At 39.1% G+C, this 21,873-nt stretch overlaps 1 long non-coding RNA gene across 2 annotated transcripts in view; it reads right to left on the reverse strand.

The window, feature by feature from the left end:
* Nucleotides 1-3,631: 3,631 nt before the first annotated feature.
* The window catches only part of LOC144300226 (uncharacterized), a 28,941-nt gene continuing 10,699 nt past the window's right edge, over nucleotides 3,632-21,873 (reverse strand). The window contains exons 1-4 of one of the 2 annotated variants that reach the window (XR_013366816.1): nucleotides 9,033-9,240; nucleotides 8,824-8,927; nucleotides 8,379-8,559; nucleotides 3,632-7,381 (exon numbers count right to left, since the gene is read on the reverse strand). This is a non-coding gene — a long non-coding RNA (uncharacterized LOC144300226). Of the gene's footprint in view, nucleotides 7,382-8,378; nucleotides 8,560-8,823; nucleotides 8,928-9,032; nucleotides 9,241-21,873 lie in introns of those variants that run through there. The other variant, XR_013366815.1, reaches the window with a different exon arrangement.

A 21,873-nucleotide genomic window follows, 5' to 3' on the forward strand; every position in this document is an offset into this window, starting at 1 on the left:
CACTATGTTGTACACCTGAAACTAACGTAACACTGTGTGTCAATTATACTTCAATTTTAAAAAATTTAAATAATAATGAAATCAATCTACTGAACACTCCAAGGCACCTGGTTAATGAGTGTTTTAAATAGCTATTTTTTCCATTATTGTTGCTTTCTAGATCTTCTGTGTATGTTTATAACACATTCAGTAAGCATTGTTTCAAGTCCTTTTGGCAGAAGCCTAAGGAACAAGTATCTCCCATCTTACTTACTAATTGAAATGGTCCTTTAATAGATACAATTGGTTTTTTTACCACACACACAAAAATGCTAACAGTATTTATTTTACATGGTTTATAAAACAGACAATATATCTCAAAGAAGAATGAGAGGAGAGGATCCTTGTTTGGACTTTGAAAGGATGCTGTTTGAAAACGAATACCCAATTGGAATGTACAATGAAACAAAAATATATAAATCCTAAAGGGTAAGATATCTCAGCAATTAATGGATTCGGCTCAAAATATTCAGTGTGCTATCAACTATCTGTACAATATTCCATAAAAGATCATCAGGCATATTCCAGTTAATAATTAAAAATGTAAAAATCATTTTATATATATTTTTATTTCCTCCACTCTATAGATATCTTTTTATCCTAAAACATATAAATCTGATGCTTAACTCCATGCTGAATCAGTATTTTTTTAAGACAGCGGAGAGCGACGCTCTGGTTGCTGAAATTTCATTTGCCTAGTGCACTTAGCAACCCCCCTCTTTTTGTTGGTTTGTTTCTTTCCGGAAGCTCTTTCCCCATTCTTGCACTCCTGGCAAGAATGGCAAGGCACCATGCTCATTTTAAGCCCACCAACAGCCCTACTCATGGCCAGCAGGAGAGGAAGAGATCCCAGGCCAACTGCCAAACCAAACCCAGGGACACAGTGATTGGTTCAGGATGTTCAAGTGACCTCAGCAGGGCCAAAGTCCTGTTATCTGTGGGACTCAGAAGGAAAGACAGCCTTTCTCTCCTTTGGATCATAAATGGTGGAATGTCAACTCAACACTTTTTAGCAATTCAGAGAAAGGCTATGTAAAGCAGGAAGAGAATGAATCTAATATGCAAACAAAAGACACAGAAACAGGCTGATCTGAAAAATGAAAGGAAGAAAGTGATAACAATATTGTCTGAACCCGAAGATTTAATAAATAAAATCTTTTTAAAAAACGAACCCCAAGATTTGGCCATGGAAAAAAAGCTAACCTTCCCCTAGACTTCAAAGTAAACGAGTGGGGGTTTCTGACTCTTGTAATACAAAGAACCCTGATTAACACAATTTATTGGATTATTTAAAAAAAAATTTTTTTTAAGTAAGCCCCACATCCAACTTAGGGCTTGAACTCATCACCCTAAGATCAAGAGTGGCATACTCTACTGACTGAGTCAGCCAGGGACCCTCAGATTATTTTAATATTTCTTTAATACTATCAGTTCCACTGGCTACAAAACTGGTACAATTTTGTGATTCCAATTTTATAAAACAATAATGTATATAATAATTCGAGTTACGGGGATCCCTGTGGCTCAGCGGTTTGGCGCCTGCCTTTGGCCCAGGACGCGATCCTGGAGTCCCGGGATCAAGTCCCGCGTCGGGCTCCCAGCATGGAGCCTGCTTCTCCCTCTGCCTGTGTCTCTGCCGCGCTCTCTCTCTCTCTCTCTCTCTCCCTGTGTGTGTGTCTATCATAAATAAATAAATAAAACTTTAAAAAAAAAATTCAAGTTACATCAATAGCAAACATATTGACCATCTATTATGTGCCACTCAATGTACACGTGTGCAAAAAGAGAAAAAGGAGAATGTGCCATAGTGCTAGCAAGCCAGGCAGGACATACCTCCACAAAGTTCTTAGCAGGTCCCTAAGGATAGCTTCTAGAGCTTCTAGATAAAGAGGTGATTTCCATGTCTTTGTATACTTAGCTTTCATTTCCAAATCATCCACAATAGAATATATTACATTTGGAATCAGAAAAAAAAAATGTCCTTGAACAAGGCTCTACTCCATTTATCAAACCAAAGAGGCTATTTCTCATTAATTGTTGTTTTAATATTAATTAAGAGCATTTATATAATGTTGAATATCAAACTAAAATATATTATCTGTCATAGTATTTCATTTTGTGTGTCTCATTGCTGTGTCTTCCTATTAATCTCCCTGGCATATTTGCATATCTCTTTTTTAAATTCCCTCACAGAAAACCTCCCTGTGTCCTAAGTAGGAAATTATTCTGACCCTAAAATAAAACAATGGGAGTTCTTTAGATTAGAAAATCCCTTTGGACCAAATTTAAACAGCAGCTGAAAGTTTGTTGCCTGTCTGTTGACTTCATGGCTCCCAAGAATGTGAGTCATTTGCCTCCATCACATGACTCAACGTTCTTTGGATCTTGGGTCTTAAAGGGGGAAAAAAATCACCAATGTCCTTTCCCGTCAGTTTAAACCAAATGAGAAAAAGAAATTTCATCTGGAAGAGACAAACCAAAATGAGGAACTGAATTTACGTAATATTTCTAGTTTTAGTTTTGAGTCATCCCTTATGGGTAAAACCTGACTCTCCCAGCCTGGCAGCTTCACTGCATGACCCATCCTCCCCCCACCGCCCTCACCCCAGCACCAGACACGATCCCAACCACGGATGCAGCTGCCACTCTCAGGGAGGCAGACAAATATGGAGTGTTTGCAATAAAAAAGCAAAGCAAGGGGAAGACAATTAGGTCTGGTCCTTAAAAGCCAGGACTCTGGGGTTCTTGTTGCCTGCCGTAGAATCTTGAAGTTGTGTTTCAAGTGTGTGACCCTGGGCAAGTTGCTTTGTCTCTGTCAGCCCCAAAATCCTCAATAATTCAGAGATAGTAAGAGTTAAGTACCAAAGACCTGTATTCAAATGAAATGAAATGTTCAAGTGCTCAGCCCAGCCCTAACACATAGTGGGGGCTACATGATTATTCATTGTTATTATTATTAGCCGAGGACTTTGACAAACATTATTCACTGTCCTCTATCAACATTCTCTGTGTTCCCAGCTCCTCCTGTCCTCAAATAGAGCCAGTCACCACCACCTCCACTCATTTAGTACTTCAAGGCACTTCCCACATTCACACATGCCTCTCACCATTATAGCATAATCCCCCCAAATTAATAATAACCTAAGCCTGCGTCTTATCTATCCTTGTGTACCTGATGCCCAACATCTAATAGACATTCCATAATTTTTAAAGGAATGAGTGAATGCATACCTGAAGCTCTAACGGATCAGGAATCTGAGGCTCAGCAATCATAAGTGACTTCCGCAGGACCCCAAGCTGGTAAATGCCAGAGTCTGGTGCTTTCATTAAAGGGTCTGGAAAGCGGCACCTGGGTGGCTCAGTGGTTGAGTGCCTGCCTTCGGATCAGGTCACGATCCTGGGGATCCTGGGATCCTGGGATCAAGTCCTGCATCCAACTTCCCACAGGGAGCCTGCATCTCCATCTGCCTGCATCTCTGCCTCTGTGTGTGTGTGTGTGTGTGTGTGTGTCTCATGAATAAATAAATAAATAAAATATTTTTAAATAAATAAACAAATAAATAAATAAATGAATGAATAAAGGGTCTGGAGGTCCAAGAGTAACATGTCACGGTTTAATGTTTTGGGGGAATAGACAAGCTTGACTAAAAAGGGAACAAGATAAAGGAGCTGTTAAGGAAAAAAAAAAGACTTTTGATCACATATATGACAATAGCATGCTTCATTGATAAGAAATGAAGACCTTGTCTGGACATGCACAAACCAGTTCTATAACAAAGAAATGAAGTCTCACTCAGCCAAACAAGTGATTATTTTGGAAATGATTCATCTCATTCCAGGGAACAATAAGCAGCTAATTGTAGAATCTCATACTCAGGACTTTGCATGTTTTTAAGACCTCTTCGATCCTGTTGTTCAATTATGTATTTATTGCTTTCATTCGAATCATTGCTTTAAAATTCACTCTGTGATTTTGAATTTTAGAGCATTGTTCTTTTGAAAACGTTCAAGCACAAAATTCTAACCACAAAGGACAGTGATCCTTGTCCCTCCTGAACACATGGATATTTTACTCAAGTTTCAGTGACTTCTTTTTAAGATTGAGTCTCACCCATTTCTTTTCTTTTTTTTTTTTTTTTAAGTAGATAAGTTTGTGCTTTGAAAGTCAGAGTCTTTGTCTCTGTGCCTTTATGGAGCAAGAACAAAATATTTTAAAACTCCTCTTGAAGATGAAGATCTATTCTTTTTTTTTTTTTTTTTTATGTGTTTGGTGCTAATGGAAAGGAGAAGCAATCACCTCTTCCCTACTACCTCTGCCACAACTCTTTCTTTCTTTCTTTCTTTTTTTTGTACAGTTGGATATGAGGCTGCCCCGAAGCGAATGCAGAGCTGTAATGTCAACACATCTGTAAGTCTGAGTGGGGGCCAGTGCTGGCCTGGCCAAGAGAGATGTGGTCACAGCGGTTGAGCATCTGCCTTCAGCTTAGGTCGTGATCCTGGGTCTTGGGATCGAGTCCTGCATTGAGCTCCCCACAGAAAGCCTGCTTCTCCCTCTGCCTGTGTCTCTGCCTCTCTCTCTCTGTCTCTCATGAATAAGTAAATAAAATCCTTTTAAAATAATAAAAAATAAAATAAACTGATAATGAAAAAAATAAATATTTTTATTATTTTGAAACCACGGAAAAACATTTTAAGATTTAAAAACCTTTCTGCAAAATCTTCTTGGTTAAAAAAGGAAATCTGGGGAACATTTTGAAATCTCCTGCATATACCTTTCAGCTTAATAGCATCAAAAAGGCACTTGTTGTAACTTTTTCATAAAAACTCAAAATGATTTTTACGTAAAAAGGAAGTTGCCTGAGTAACTCTCAGTTACCCGAGAGTTACAAAGTTGCTGCTTGAATTTACTTTAAAATGTGATGTTTTCTAGAAAAGGAGGTACAAGCCATGAAACTTTTTAAAGCACTGGATACCTCCTTTGTTTTCACCAGTTTATGAAAAGCAGGCCAAAACTTAAAAACTGAAGAACCCATGAACATGAACAGTGAACACAGAAAGTTACATTTTGTGCCTAAAATCATCATGGGGTCGAGCATCCTTCTCCAGCAAAGGAGCCAGAGATCTGGGAAAGGGCTGAAGCTGGTCCAAAGCATCTCTTGTCTCTGGAAATATGTTGTAGGTCCCCTGGGGCTAACATTTTATCACTTTCGCAACTGTCTGAAAATTCAAAAGACCAACTTCTCACCCTTTTATGTGGTCTTGGTTTGCTCACTTCTGTTTTTCCTTAATAGAGGCCAATGACTTTCTCCTGTTGTAGGAATGGATAAATAGGATTCAGCAGGATATATAGCCAAAAGCCAAATTTGCAGTCTTACCATTAAGATAAATGGTTGCCAGATAAAATATATTTCACAGAATTCCTTGCAAGCCATTTTCCTGGCCCGAGTACCTGAGGGGGGAAAAATTGGAATTTTGCCTCAATTGCAAGTATCCCGAGTGCAGTGCCTAGTTAGTACCCTAATCTGGACAGTGGTGGTACCATCAACCAAGAGGTTGGCAGTAGCAGGAGCTCTCAGCAGAAACCTACCAGTATCTTTTTTTTTTTTTTTAAGATTTTATTTATTTATTCATGAGAGACACAGAGCGGGAGGCAGAGACATAGGCAGAGGCAAAAGCAGGCTTCCCACAGGGAATCAAATACAGGACTCCATCCCAGGACCCCAGGATCACAACCTAAGCCAAAGGCAGATGTTCAACTACTGAGCTACCCAGGCGCCCTGCTACTAGGATTTTTATTATAGTCTTTCTCCTTACTTTGCTTGGTGCTTACAACCAGAAGCAGCTTTAGAATAACCAAATCAGCTCATTCTACCTGGGTCATTATTTCTAAATCATGTCTCTCAGCAAAATAGACTGAAACAGATTAGTCATTGCTGCAGAAAGTGGCTTTAGACCCTTCAGAGGGTTTTATGGTTAAACCCGCAGAGATTGTCACCAACTTCAGTGCTTATTGGTTTTTTCTTTTCTTTTCTTTTCTTTTTTTTTACTTATGGGAATTTTGACATGTCCTTTAGTTCTGATTCTTTACCTTCCACCATGTTAAGTCTTACTATCGTACGTTAGTATCTTCATTTCACTGATACTCTTTTCTTCTGGAAGGCAACACTTCCAATATGAATGAATGGTTGGTATCTTTTTATTCCTCCATGACTCTTTCAAGAATTTCTATATGGCGCTACCCTAAGCAACTGTGAGCCATAGCATGTACACCCAGCTGCCTTAATGTCTGTGTGTAGGCAAGCACACTTCTGTTCCGATCTGCCCTGCTGTTTCTGTGCACATTTTGCCTTGGTAGGCAGCAAAGAACATACTTGAAGCATTCAGCGTTTCTCTTTGAATTCGCAGGCCTCAGTATCTGTTCAGTAAGTTTTGATTCTTCTGCAAAACCCTGAGGAACAGAGACATAATGACAAAGTCTACATGATAGTTTTAGTTCCCAGAACATGGTTATATTCATCTGAGAGTGCCAGAAGATATACACTTTTCGGTCATTCTTCCTGGAATATATTCTCTCTCTCAAACACACACACACACACACACACACACTAATAGTTGAAATAACAAAAACTGCCATGTTTCTAACCCTATGATAGGCCATTGTACTAAATGCTTTGCACACACTGTCTCATTTAGGTTCACAAAGGTGGTGAAAAAAATAGCTATTAGCCGCCTCATTTTATTAATCATTTAGAGTAATTGCCCAAAGTTATACAGAAGTAATAAGCATAAGAACTGCATTTTTGAGCTCAGGACTCTGTCTTACCAAAGCCTCTGCCCTTAAACACCAGGCATTAATGTCTCCTCTACAACGGGCTGCTTCAAAAAACATCTGCTGCAAAAACACTGTACAGTCATTTTAGTAATTTACCAGGGCCAGTTCACACGCACCTTCCATGGTTAAAAATTACAATCCAGAAAATTGCATTGTGGTTTTAAGAGAGTGAAGAGATTTTTTTAATCTTCCAGCATCATCCTACAAGATCATGAAGACACGTGAAGCTTTTTATTTTTATGTTTGTTGGTTGGTTTTCAAAATAGAGTTTGAATGTAGCATTCAGTGACTTGAGACTATTACTCAGAACATACAGAAATAAAAGGGGAATCTGGAGGTTTGAGAAGGCTGACATAAGGAAGATTTCATTTACTTTCTTTTTAACATTTGTAAGATATTTCATATACCAAGAATTCTTTTGGCCATTCTAGATTCTTTGTAGATACATGTTTCACGTTCAGCCATTTCTTTTTAACCTCAGAATGGCGTTATCGGTGATACTTTCAGTATCTGCTCAGAGGGGAAGACATTTCATTTAGTCATTACATTAAGTTTAGCAGAACAAAAACATTGATTTTTTTTAACCATTAAATGCAAGACAGATTTTATTTAGGAATCTGGGATTCCTTTACATCATTTCTGTTAAAGTCACTATCTCAGAGCATTTGTATAAAAGGCCCTGTTGGTTCAAAATTTAGAGGGCTCTTTGGGCAACTTGTTTGTATGATGCTTCACTGAATTCACATCGAGCTCTATCTGTCATCTTGTTTTACTTCTATGGGTCAAGTTGATCCTGCCGAAGGACTGTATACTGGCTCATAAAGCAAGTGAGTCTCTCGTGTGGGTAGAGCAGGGGTTGACAAACTATGGTTAGTCCCCTATTGTTGTATGGCCTTGGAGCTTAGAAGGGTTTTACATTTTTAAATAATTGGAAAGAAACACAAGAAGAATAACATTTAGTGACATGTGAAAATTATATGAAATTCAAATCTCATTATCCATAGTGAAGGTTTACTGGAACACGGCCATGCTCATTCATTTATAAATCGCCTGTGACTACTTTCAAAACAAAAGTACAGAGTTGAGTAGTTGCAACAGGCTCACAAAGCCTAAAGTATTTACTACCTGGCCCTTTACAGGAAAAATTGGTTGATCCCTGGTGAAAAGAATAAATACAGTTGTTGGATGGCTATTTTAGACACCAGAGGCTTTCGGTATTTTGGTTGACAGCTTTTGAAATGTGCTTCTTGGGATGGCTTAGCTTTCTATATGAATAAGAGTTAAAAGATTTGGCATATTAAACTGTTACACAGATTATAGAGTAAGTAAACTCCGAAAAGGCCTTCAGAATCATCTGTTGTCCAAAATGAGCTTTATAGGTTTTTGTTGTCTGGAACCAAATTTGCCAGACATACCACAGCCTTCCCCCACTGACTAGGGATTGTCATTATGTGAGCGGGGGTCTGTGGTAGGGGTGGAGTGAGGGTTACCCATGAAAATGTCCTACCCATAAAGGGCCATCTCTTCCCAGTGATAACGTGCTGCATGGCTGCTAATCATGGAATTTGCTTCTTTGAAAAACTTTCTGAAGCCAACTTGATTTTTGGTCCTTTGCCTCTTTTGCATAGACAGAGTGAAGTATGGGCAGCTGGGTGATCTCCCAGATAATGAAACAAGAAGCTGCCATCCTGCAGAGAGAATTAGCAAGTTGTTTTTTTTTTTAAGATTTTATGTATTTATTCATGAAAGACACAGAGAGAGACAGAGACATAGGCAGCGGGAAAAGCAGGCTCCAAGCAGTGAGCCTGATGCAGGACTTAATCCCAGGATCCCAGGATCCCGACCGGAGCTGAAGGCAGGGGTTCAACCCTGAGCCACCCTGGCATCCCAGAATTAGCAAATTTATTTCTGAAGTAGGCTTCTTCCACCTGGCTTTGCCCAGCTCCACTCACCTCAAAAATTACCTTCTTGACTTTTGCTCTTAGTGTCATTTGACTTGTCGGCACCACGAAAGATGATGTATCTTTAATCTGGACATTCCCCAGGGCTCCGCAGCCTGGGGATATAAACAAGGGCAATTTTACAACATTAACCCAAATTTCCTATTCTTATTCCTGCTCACAAAGATCTCTGCCCCTCTCCCTGCATTAACCACAACCACCTGCAATGTGTTTCGGGGTTCCCAGAGATTCCCCTATATGTTCCAGGACCAAATTGTAAGTGCAGTGACCCAGGGCCATCTGCCTCCCTCTGTTTCTCACGAGAGGGAGCTCGGGGCTGCCCCTGTGAATGGTAACCATCGTGGGTGGTGCCCTCCTACCACACTGCCCCAACCCTGCGCTCCCCAAACTGCTAATTCTCCAGGTGCCACAGCAGGGCAGCAGTCCATGCAGAAAGGTGAGAAATGTCTTCCTGAAGTGCACTACTCTCTGCAGCCAGTAAGTTGGCATTTCAAACTTAGTGCTTATATTTGAGCTCCCCAAATTCCCACAGAAACAGCTTCTTCAGTTGTCACTTCTTTGAAGATTGGTATGTTTATCCTCATTTTACAGATTAAAAAAGGCAACTCACAATGATGAGCCCAGTGGCACCTGCTGGTGGCACCGAGACCCAAACCCAGTCAAATGCCAAAGCTTTGCTGGTCCTCTTGCTTTTCCAGTCTGGGCTTCAGTCAAGTTCTGATTTTCTTCCACCTTTCACACCTGTTAGACTGTCTCTTATTCATCTCTGCCTTAAATATTTTGAAAAAGTAAGCCAGTCAACATCTCATTTCTAATCTCTTACAGAAATACATAGGTAGTATGGACCTACAGGGCTTTAATTGGCTAATTACCTCAAATCTCCAAGGAAAATGTGATCTCTCTGCTTAGCTGAATCCCTCTTAAGTTTTAAAAAAATGTGGGGAACTTTGCAGTTTTGATCAACATAGCAGAGCTGTGATGTGAAATCTTACTAAGGTAATACTGAAAAAGAGAGAAAATGATAGAACAATTCTCATCTAGAGTAGGAACGCATGATGAAGTTCTACTTGTTAGCAAATTTAATCAAGTTCATATTAATGAGCTCATACACCATGATCGAGTAGGTTTACTCTAAGAATTCAGGAATGATCAAGGGAAAATTAGAAACTTCCGTGTGTGTGCGTGTGTGTGTGTGTGTGTGTGTGTGTGTGTAGAATACACAGCATGGAGAATTTCACACTAAAATAATAATGGTGGTCACACTAGGTGGCAAGATCGCAGATAATGTTTACTTCCTCCTTTTCCTTCTCTGCAAAGTCATTGAGAATATAACAAAGATCTTACTTATACCAGCAAATAAAATAAAATAAAATAAAATAAAATAAAATAAAATAAAATAAAATAAAATAAAATAAAATAAAATACCTAGATGATATTTAACAAGAAATCTGCACTACTGATATGAAGAAATTTACTGAGGTTGCTAAAAGAGGACTTTTTACAATTGAAAACATCCTACAAAAAAAATGCCAAATCTCTGCCAAATAATCTATAAATTTAATACCTCTTCAATAGAAATTTCAAGAAAATATTTGAAATCTATGAAAACAATTTTTTTATTTTTATTTATTTATTTTTTAAATAAATTTATTTTTTATTGGTGTTCAATTTGTCAACATACAGAATAACACCCAGTGCTCATCCCATCAAGTGCCCACCTCAGTGCCCTCCACCCAGTCACCCCCACCTCCCGCCCACCTCCCCTTCCCCCACCCCTAGTTCGTTTCCCAGAGTTAGGAGTCTTTCATGTTTTGTCTCCCTTTCTGATATTTCCCACTTATTTCCTATGAAAACAATTTTAAGCTTATTTGATAGAACAAATATATCACCACAAATAGTAAAAAAAAACAAAAACAAACAAACAAAAAGAATGACAAAGGAAGACTCATTCTCCCGTATACTAAAACATATTTTAAAGCCACAGAATAAAAAAATAAAATGTAATTTAAAAATAAAGCCACAGTAATTAAAATAGTATGCTAATAGCAAAGAACTAGGTACAAAGACTTATGGAACAGAAGACCAGAAGTAGACCCACATATAAACAGATTATGATTGTATCATTCAAATCAATGTGGAAATGATCCACAGAGATAAAACAACTTGCTAACTAAAATAAATTTCTATTAAAGTTTAAATGTAAAAGATAAAACCACAAATGGACACTCTTTGCCATTTCTTTTCTACTCTCAATTTTTCTGTCAAATCTGGAGTATAATATGAAAGTCAACATATCTATCTACATAAAAAGTAAATTCCAAAAAGATGACAAAGAAAATACAAAGTCATCATCCTTCTCTTGGGAAAAGGATAGTGCCTTCTGGAGGAAGAAGACTATTTTACTTTTGTGGTGAATCGTCATTATACAGAGACTTTTAGTACTCTAACAAAACACTGTGATTTTTAAAATATATATTTTTTAATTGAAGTATAATTAACATACAGTATTATGTTAGTTTCAGATGTAAGCGTAATGATTCAACAACTCTGTATATTATTCAGTGTTCATCACTGTAAGTGTATTCTTATCATTTTCTATTTGTGAATTTTCTAGGTTTTGCATAGCAAAAGCTGTTAATTAATATCTTAATACATCCTCTTAAGCATCATTGGGGTTTTTTTTTCCAGAAAAAAATAATCCTGTCTGTTTTTATGGATCTTCAGTTTTTTAATTATAGGAAGGGGAAAGACTCCACATTCATTGATAGCTGTCTTAGCTTGATTCCCAACCTAAAATAGGGCTTGAAACAGGCATTCTTGTAAAATGATTGTGAAATAGGTCTCAGGAGCAGGGAGAGAAAGGTGTGGGATGTGGGATGTGGGATGCGGTCTTGGCTGGAACCTGGCTGCTATCTGGCCCCTTAGGGCAGCTCTCCAGCACAAACAGCACACAGATGGGGTCCCTTGAGAAACAGGGGCTGGTCTTTGGTGCCTCCTGTCATTCAGAGCCATAGGCTGCTGTCACTGGACAGAGGAGGAAAGAAGCCTCAATTCCCCCTATGAGACGCTCCCCACATACACACACTTTTCAACCAAAACCTAAGAAGAAAGGAGCAGCTGGGCAGCTGGGGGACATTAACAGCCAGCACTCACGGCAGCTGAGAGCGGGTGCCCAGGCCCAGAGAAGAGATGAGGTTGGGCTAGTGTTGCCTCTTGAATTTGATTAGAATTTCAGATGACCAAAGAATAATTTTTTAATATCAGTATGCCTGCCCCCTGCAGTGTTTACACTAAAATATTTGCATTTATATTAATATATAATGTTTTTATTTTATCTTATACAGTTTATGTTCTATGTATGTATGCATTTTAACTAAAACGTATCTGCTGTTCAGCTGAAATCCTGACTTCATGGGGCATCCTGCATTTCTAGTTGCTTAATTTGGCAACCCTAGATGGGTCCCTGACACCATCCACTTTAATAGCTCACAGATGTCAGGCTCTTGCATGGAAATTACTTCATTTAGACTTCAGAGCAAGTCTTTAAGAGTAGGAGTATCTTTCTTATTTTACAAATGAAGCAAGAGGAAGATCACACAGAAATAACTGAAGCAGAATGTGGGTCCAGTGGGACCCCTGAGCCAGAGGACACACAGCTTCCACCAGCCCCTCACAATGGGACCCCTTAAATCACTCCCCTCATTGTACCAGGTCCTCAACCAGAGATCACTCAAGTAAAAAATTATGTACGTGACTCCTAAAAGAGCTAAGAAAAATCTCTGTCACCCTTTCCCTCCAACCATGCATCTTTTGCAGAGTAAAATGCTCTCTGCACTCGCAGGAAGGGCTCTTCTCCAACTTTAGGCAACATGGCTTTAGAACCAAAAGAGATGAGCAAACTAAAATACTGGCTTAAACTGGAAACACCCGTGGGCCCCTGACTCAGCAGGTCTACTTCCCACTAAGGAAAGAAGAACCTTCCAAAATGGTAAGCCCATCCACTCAGGGATGAGCTTTGTACAACCAGATGAACAAGGACATACCTAAATGAAAGGGTTGTAACCAGAAAAGAACTACAAAGTCAGGAGAAAATACCAACCCTGGATTAGGATTCATATTTAGCTTCATTGGGTCTTAAAAGATTCCTTGCAAATTATAATAATCTTACTTACACTTGAACAAGTAAGCATAATAATATATGTTGCTTTCATCCTTCCAAACATTGTTAGGGATGAACTTATCTGAGTTTGTATATAGATCCAGAGAGAGACACACACAGAGACAGACGAGAACAGAAGATAGCAAGCGATTATAATAGATTGAAGTAGAAATCTACGGAGCCATTTAGCTTTTGGACACCAGAATTACAAATCATCCAAGTAGCCAACAATAATGAAATGAATGGCATAGAGAAGTACCAATCAAGCGTCTCTGCTGTGAAGGAAAAACCTAGCAAATCACAGCATATTTGTCACTAATATTTTAGATTTTTGTTGGCATTGAATGTAAAACCCAAATGAGCAGAAACTCCTGTCTCTTTTGTTCCCTGATGAATCCCGAGAGCCTGAGCAGCACCCGAAGTGGAGGAGGCACTCCATAAACATTTGCTGAATGAGTTAAATTTCAGTGTACAAATAACCAGAGGACATATGAGCATATTGGTTCAGAATTTTACCCAATCCAGAGCAAAAGGCAAGGACTTGAACTCGGAAAACTGCAGAGTGGGGGCTATATTCCCAAAACTGCTCAGATGACATTTGTGTTCATTTTCAGCAATATTTCTGTGCTTAATAATGCTGTTCCAAGGGGCGCCTGGGGCGGGGGGTGCTCAGTGAATTGAGTGTCTGACTCTTGATTTCAGCTCAGGTTATGATCTCGGGGGGTCATGAGATCAAGCCCAGAGTCGAGCTCCACGCTCAGCTCAGAGCCTGCTTGTCCCTCTCCTTCTTCCTCCTTGTGAGCACTCTCTCTCTCTCTTTCATTCTCTCTCTCTCTCCCAAATAAATGAATAAAATCTTAAAAATAAAATAAAATAATGCTTTCAAAGCAGAGGGAGAAAAAGAAAAAGAAGCAATAATGCTTCTCTTCACAGAGAACCAACCACCAGCTCCAGATTAGTCCTCATGGATAATGATATTAAATCAGGTTTAGCAGTGAAAAGGAAGACTTCTAACCTGGATTCCATCTGGTCTTCAGATAATTTCTAACTCTCTCTAATTTCAGGACGTGCCTTTTATGGTTTCAAGTTCTGTTTTTTATCTGTTCTGCTTTCCCAGTCAGGATAACAGGGGTGTAGCTCCTCAAAGTGTTCAAAACCCATTGGGACAATCCTATGGTAGAATGGGAGAATAAAGAAGGATAGCATGTGGCTGGCCTCCTTATAGACTTTTGAGCCCTCTTTCTCAAAACTGGAGGACTGTCGTTGCCTGAGCCCTTCTTCGGGCACGTGGGACGACATCCTTGTGTTTAACATTTCCTTATTTCCTCATTCACTTTCCCTCATTCATTCCAACCAGCACAGAGTACCAAGGCCCTCTGCTTGCCTCTTGGCATCCAGAGATTAGAAGCCTAGACTTTTCTCCTCGAAGGCATGGTAAGTCCCTTAAAGCAGAGTCAGGCTGATTCTTATCTATAAACTTCACAGTACCTGGGAGTTTACCCAGTAGACTTTCAATCGCTATGTCTCCTCTATGTGCAGGGAAACAAAATCAGGCATCTCCACATGGCCAAGTGCCTCTGCACAGCCGGTCCAAGCCGCCTGCACCTGGGCTGCTTGTCAACTTGCCCAGGGCTCCGACGCCCCAGCACCATCCACCGCCTGCCTCGAGGTGCCAGCAACTCCTTCTGTGGTGTGTGCTGCAGGCCTGGGCTCAGTGCTCATTTTCCTAATCTCTAACCCTCCCACCCTCATTGTTTTCCTCTCCTACGCCCAGCCTGTATCTGAAGCCTGTTCCCAGGATTGTTTTCCTGTTTAGGCTTCCCAAACCTGCTTTGGCCTTGACTCTTAAGTTCTTTTTATATCAAGCTTTCTTTCAAAAGAAAGAAAGTATGCCGTCTCTTCAACACTTCAGAAAATTTTTCATCTGGCTCTTCAGACTGACAGCTAGTCACCCACCTATAGGTGATGTGTGCTTATGGGCTGTTTTGTTGGGGTTTTTTTGTTTGGTTGGTTGGGTTTTTTTGGAGAGTTTCATGTATGGCCTTCCCCTACCACTTCTGAATTCAGACACCTGCTTCCTATGTAAAATGTAGTTCAGGGGCGTCTGAGTGGCTCAGTTGGTTAAGTGTCTGCCTTCAGCTCAGGTCATGATCCCAGTCCTGGGATAAAGTCCCTGCCTCAGGGGGGGTCCCTGCTCAGCAGGAAGTCGGCTTCTCCTTTTGTCCCTCCCCCTGCTCATGCTTGCTCTCGCTTTCTCTCTCTCTTTCTTGCAAATAAATAAAAATAAACATTTTAAATAAATGAATGAAAGAATGAATAAATGAATGAATGAATAAATAAATAAACAAAAAAATAAAATGTAGTTCAATTAAACAAATCTTACCCAAGACCCTACAAGGGATGCCCACTCGGCTGGGGAAAAGAGGGATCCAAGGAGGAAATTCATAGCAGAATCTGCTCAGTCTCATGGGGTAGACAGGCAGGCAAATAATGGTTGCATGATATAAAAAAATACACCTTTATACAAGAATATAGAAGTGCTGAAGTGGAGCAGTGAGAAAGGCAAACGCACACACTTACACGCACACACAAGCACACACACACAAACCTCTGCTGGGAGAACTCCAATAGGCATACACAAAAAGAATCCTGGAAGCAAAGAACTGGGAGTAGAAGGTAGAAACAGCTACAACCAGAAAGACTAGGCTCAAAGGGCCCTATGGGTCAAGTTGATTGTAATGGCTCCTGTGGTCCAGGATAACAAATTTCTACTCTATTCTATAGCTGCTGATTGCTACATTTTTAGAGTATGAAGATTCTTTTTAAAGGTAAAAAAAAGAATGGTCAGGGGGCACCTGGGTGACTCAATGGTTGAGCATCTGCCTTTGGCTCATGTCATGATCCTGCATCAGGCTCCCCGCAGGGAACCTGCTTCTCCCTCTGCTTATGTCTCTGCCTCTCTCTGTGTGTGTCTCATGAATAAATCAATAAAAATCTTTAAAAAATGCTCAGGCACTTCAACCTGAAAATAGTTTTATTTTTAATATTGGATGATTAAGAAAATACATAACAAAACATATAATAATACATGACTTGAAATTAATGTATTTATTTATGAATTACAATCTGTATAAGCATTTGTAAGCCTTAAGCCTAAAAAGAGATGGTGGTAATGTACACATGGGCTCCCATGACCCCAGCCATGCACTGCCACCTTGACCTTTCCTCCACTGCCATGCTTTCAGATGCCCAGGCCATTAATATTTTCCTCATTGGAGTTTTAAGTAAGGTAGGTTTATCAGATATGTTCTCTGTAGTAAGAAGTTCTCTCTAGTAGGTATGAAAAATACACTGAATGAGAAAGAATCTGAGGTCAGAGAAATCTGTTGAGAAGCTATTGAATTTCAATGATAGAAGATTTATGCAAAATTGTATACATGTGTATGTTACGTGTAAGCTACGCACAATGGCTCTATATGTCTATCAAGTGGTTCAGGCTTGTTTTTCAGATTCCTTTTATTTTTCTTTCTATAAATATTGATCAAAGCTACTTTAAAAAGATCTATATTTTAGGGATCCCTGGGTGGCTCAGTGGTTGAGTGTCTGCCTTCCACTCAGGGTGTGATCCCGGGAGTCCCAGGATGGAGTCCCACATTGGGGAGCCTGCTTCTCCCTCTGCCTATGTCTCTGCTTCTCTCTCTGTGTGTCTCGTGAGTAAATAAATAAATATATTTTTAAAAATCTATATTTTAAAAATCTCTTATAGTCTTTTTAAAGTAAAAGAAATTTTAAAATTCTGATCTAATCTTTGATTTTCAAAAACCCCATGTGATTTTTATTTCACACACACACACACACACACACACATGCACACACACCCATAAGATTTGGGTGTATCGGATACACCAAGTTTCCAAGTGGTGATTTGAACATGCTTCCTAAAGGTTCTTAAAGACTGTTACAGCTAATAACAATGTATATTATATAACAATATAACAGTATAACAATACATTTAACAATATAAATATTGTTATATTTTATAACAATGGATAAAATATAACAATGTATCTCTTTTGAAACTTGGATGAATTTTTCCCCTACTCTGTGAAAATCTCCTTTATTGGAGTTAAGGACTATATGAACTTCTTTTGGATTTCCCATAACTGCTGGCCACTGCAAAGGAGACATGTGTGCTTTCTATATATCTTTGAAGCATCAATTTAAAACTGTTGAAACAACCGTTTAACTTCCGTTTCAGCTTCCAGAGCTTTGAAGTTGGCCAAATGATGACACCAGCTTGAGTTCTTGTTTGCATGGAGTTTCTTCCTTAGTTGCCTGTGGCCCACGTCTTCATTTTCCATAATAAAGAGTTTTTAGAAAAGCAGAAATTTTGCAAGGCTGAATTTGCTCTTCAAAGAGCAATGGGCTAAATTTGCTCACTTTCATGCCTGCTAAAATGCAAGTGTCCCATAGATTGTTAATCACTTTCTGAATACATGAAACGTGCAAAGTGAGAAACAGATAAAAGTTTCAGATTTTATGATATATGTCGGTGATCTATTGTATCATGCCCCTGAAAACCAAAAAGCCAGAAGACTTTGTAGTTTGTGTTTTGTTAGGCTTCTGGAGGAGGAGTCCACATGAAGGATGATATAATAGGATCTATTCTCCACTCATAAATCCCCACCCATCCAGGAGAGAATAGACTCCTAATGTTTGCATTCTTTTAAGCCAGCTCTTGCCTAAAGTTCACCCCTTCCTGAAATTCGACTCAACTGTTCAGCACATGTCGACCCTGCAGTAATGAATTGGCACAAGCCTAATTCTTATGATGATTAATGGAGCTCCTCAGATGCAGCCTATTATTTCATCCAAAGTTAAAACAGTGATTCATCATTAATCACTATAAGAAATGGGCTCAGTGATTCATAATTCTAAGCCAGCCCATTTCCTTAAGGGTCCTGTTTGCCTTTTGTTATTGCAGAAGTGGCACAGTTCACAGCCTTGTGCTGCCTGGACTCTGACATGCACATTTTTGGATTGATTCTCTTTAAAAAGTCACGTACCCCCAAAATATTTACTTATAACCCCAAAGCCTCTGAAAAGTCGTACTTCTTTCAGATAATAATCTTTGCTTGGCTCTCACTTCCCTCAGATTACCCATTTTAAAGCAAGCACCCTCACCCAGAGACTGAACAAATTAATTGCAAATCAATAATCATCATGGCTACCTTTGGTCCTCTGCAAAGAGCAGTGTTTGGAGTAGGGCCATTTAGATTGAAATGTGCTCCCCTTGATTACCTTTTCATTGCTACCTTTCACCTATAACCAGATTGTCACTAGTGACCAAAGAAAAGCAGCAACACAAATGATGCTCCACCTCCCAGTCTTGGCCCAAAGTCTCTGACAAAGACAGCATCACTGCTTCCTTTGTGGAAACCTACATTATGTCATCTGCCCCCTTGATGGTGTTTTCTCTAAAGCTGCCCATCTTGCATAAGGATTTGATGCTCTTCTACTTTACATAAAGGAAACGAAACGCTTCACTTAGCTACAGCATTATTGCCTACCCTTCCGGGTGGTAGGCAGGTAGGGTATAAAAACCAACAGCTTCAGGATGCTTGGGTGGCTCAGTGGTTGAGCATCTGCCTTTGGCTCAGGGCGTGATCCCCAGGTCCTGGATTCGAGTTCCACATCAGGCTCACTGCAGGGAGCCTGCTTCTCCCTCTGCCTGTCTCTGCCTCTCTCTGTGTGTCTCTTATGAATGAATAAATAAAATCTAAAAACAAAAACAAAAACAAAAACAAAACCAACAGCTTCTCCACTGTGCTCAGAGAGGTGACTTTCAGCCCTAGGTCAACCCTTTGTTTTTTCTGTGATTTTCCTTCTCCTACTCCAACTACCTTTTTCCTGTTTTTCTCCTGCCTCTTGCTTCTCTCTCTCTCTCTTTTCTATCTCACTTTCCCCTTTTTATATTTTTCTAAGATATTTTCCCCCCTTTGGGGAGGGAAACTGGCAGGAAATTCTGAATGACAACTCAGCCCCATGATGGCATTTAGGAGTAAAGAGCCTGGGAAGGGCATGGAACTTGTTATGATGATCCATAATATTCTCTCAAGAATTTATCATTTCTAGCTCAGTCAATTGGGCAAGAAAATAAAATAAAAGGCATCCAGATTAGAAAGGAGGAGTTAAAACTATCTCTACTTGCAGATGACATGAGCTGGTATACAGAAAATCCTAAGGCCTCCACTAAAAAGCACTATTAGAACTAATAAACAAGTTCAGAAAGGTTGCAGGATACAAGAAAAATATACAAAAATCTATTGTATTTCTATACAATAGCAATGAGAAAAATATAAAAGATATTAAGAAAATAAGTCCATTTACAATAGCATCAACAAAAATAAATTTAACCAAAAAAATGTAAAACTTTTACTCCAAAAACTGTAAAACATTGTGGGCAGAAGTTAACAGACTAAATTAATGGAAAGGTCTTTCACATTCATGGATTAGAAGACTTAAGACTATTGTTAAGACAATAATATTCCTGGAGTGCCTGCTGGCTCAGTCGGCAAAGCATATGACTCTTGATCATGGGGTCGTGAGTTTGAGTCCCATGTTGGGCACAGAGATTACTTAATAAAAAAAATTTTAATTAAATAAAAGAATTAGTTTAATTTAATTTAAAAAGATGGCAACACTCTCCAAATTTATCTACGGATTCAACACAATCTTTGTCAAAATTCCAGCTGACTTCTTTGCAAAAACTGACATGAATGGGGTAAAAAAAATGGACCCCACAGAATGGGATAAAATTTTTGTAAATAATATATCTGATGAGAGATTTGTATTGAAAATATATAGAAAGAATTGCTACAACTCAATATAAAAAGACAAATAACTCAATTTTTAAAAGGCAACAAAGGATCCAAATAGACAGTTTTCTAAATAAAATATGCAAATAGCCAAAAACCACATAAAAAGATGATCAATGTCATTAGTCACCAAGGAAATGCAAATTAAAAGCACAATGAGGGGCAGCCCCGGTGGCTCAGCGGTTTAGTGCCGCTTTTAGCTCAGGGCCCGATCCTGGAGACCCGGGATCAAGTCCCACGTTGGGCTCCCTGCATGGAGCCTGCTTCTCCCTCTGCCTCTCTCCCTCTCTCTCTCTCTCTGTATCTCATGAATATGTTTTATTTTTTTAAGTGATTTTTTTTATTTTTTTTTTTATTTTTTTATTTTTTATCTACAATAGTCATACAGAGAGAGAGAGGCAGAGACACAGGCAGAGGGAGAAGCGGGCTCCATGCACCGGGAGCCCGACGTTGGATTCGATCCCGGGTCTCCAGGATCGTGCCCCGGGCCAAAGGCAGGCGCCAAACCGCTGCGCCACCCAGAGATCCCTTTTTTTAATTTTTTTTTTATCATCTCATGAATAAATAAATAAAATCTTTAAAAAAAAAAAAAGCACAATGAAATACCACTTCACATGCACTAGAATGGCTAGAGTCAATAAGCCTTGGTGAGAATGTGTAGAAATTGGAACCCTCATACTCTATTGGTGGGAATGTAAAATGGTGCAGTCACTTTAGAAAACAATCTGGCAGTTCTTCAAATGTTTAAACATGTAGTCATGTTACCATATGAGCAATTCCATTCCTTAGGTACATACTGAAGAGAAATGAAAATGTATGTGCACACAAATATTTGTACACAAATGTTCATAGAGGCATTATTCATAACAGCCAAAAATAGAAACAACTGGCATGTTCATCAACTGATGAATGGATCAAGTTTGGCATACCCATGCAATAAAATACTATCCCCCAATAAAAAGAAATGAAGTACAGATACATGCTATGGCATGGAAGATCCTTGAAAACATTATGCTAAGTAAAAGAATCTAGTCAAAAGGACCATATATCTACATTAAATGTCCACAATAGGCAAATCCACAGAAATAGTAAATTAATGCTTCTCTAGGACTGGAGAAGGTGAAGAGTATATGGGGGACTGAGGAACATTGGCTAAGGAATATGAGGTTTCCTTTTGGGGTGATGAAATGTTCTAAAATTGATTGTAGTAACAGACAATTCTGAATATACTGAAAGCCACTGATTGCACACTTTAATGAGGGAATTGTATGTAATGTGAATTATGTCTAAGCTGTTTTTGACATGAAAAAAACCTTTTTTTAAAAAAAGGCTTATGACTTGAAGTTGTGCCTTTTTTTTTTTTTTTTTTTTTTAAGATTTATTTACTTGCTCATGAGAGACACAGAGGGAGAGGCAGAAACACACACAGAGGGAGAAGCAGACTCCCTACCAGGAACCTCACGTGGGACTCCATCCCAGATCCCAGGATCATGCCCTGAGCCAAAGGCAGACGCTCAACTGCTGAGCCACCCAAGCATCCTGAAAGTTGTGCCTTTTTAAAGCTTTTGAGGAGAAGACAAATCAACTTCTTGGGAATGTCAAAAAATTCTCATGTGCTATTTGAAGTTTTGATATAATTTTTAGTGCTGGAATTTACTAATTTAGACCAGTCACTTGCTTGATTTGTATTATTTTTGTCTATGTCATAAAGTGGTGATCAATAAAATAGTGATTAATAGATCAAATGGTGAGTGCCTCACAAGCGCATTGTGAGTCACAATCATCGCCATCAATAGTCATTGTCATAGTCATTAGGCAAGTTGTCTTGCCTAGTGAAAATATTCAGAAGTCCGTCCTTCTTGTTAAATTGGGTTCTTCAAAAAAATGTTTTTTTCAGAAAAGACCTTTTGGTCAAGTATAAAATAGATTCGTCCTTCATCATCCATACACATGCAGTGGGATTCAATGGGATTAACAACTTTGGAGAGTGAAAAATAAGGTGGC

The sequence above is a fragment of the Canis aureus genome, chromosome 28 (genome assembly GCF_053574225.1).
Source record: "Canis aureus isolate CA01 chromosome 28, VMU_Caureus_v.1.0, whole genome shotgun sequence".
Lineage (NCBI taxonomy): Eukaryota > Metazoa > Chordata > Mammalia > Carnivora > Canidae > Canis > Canis aureus.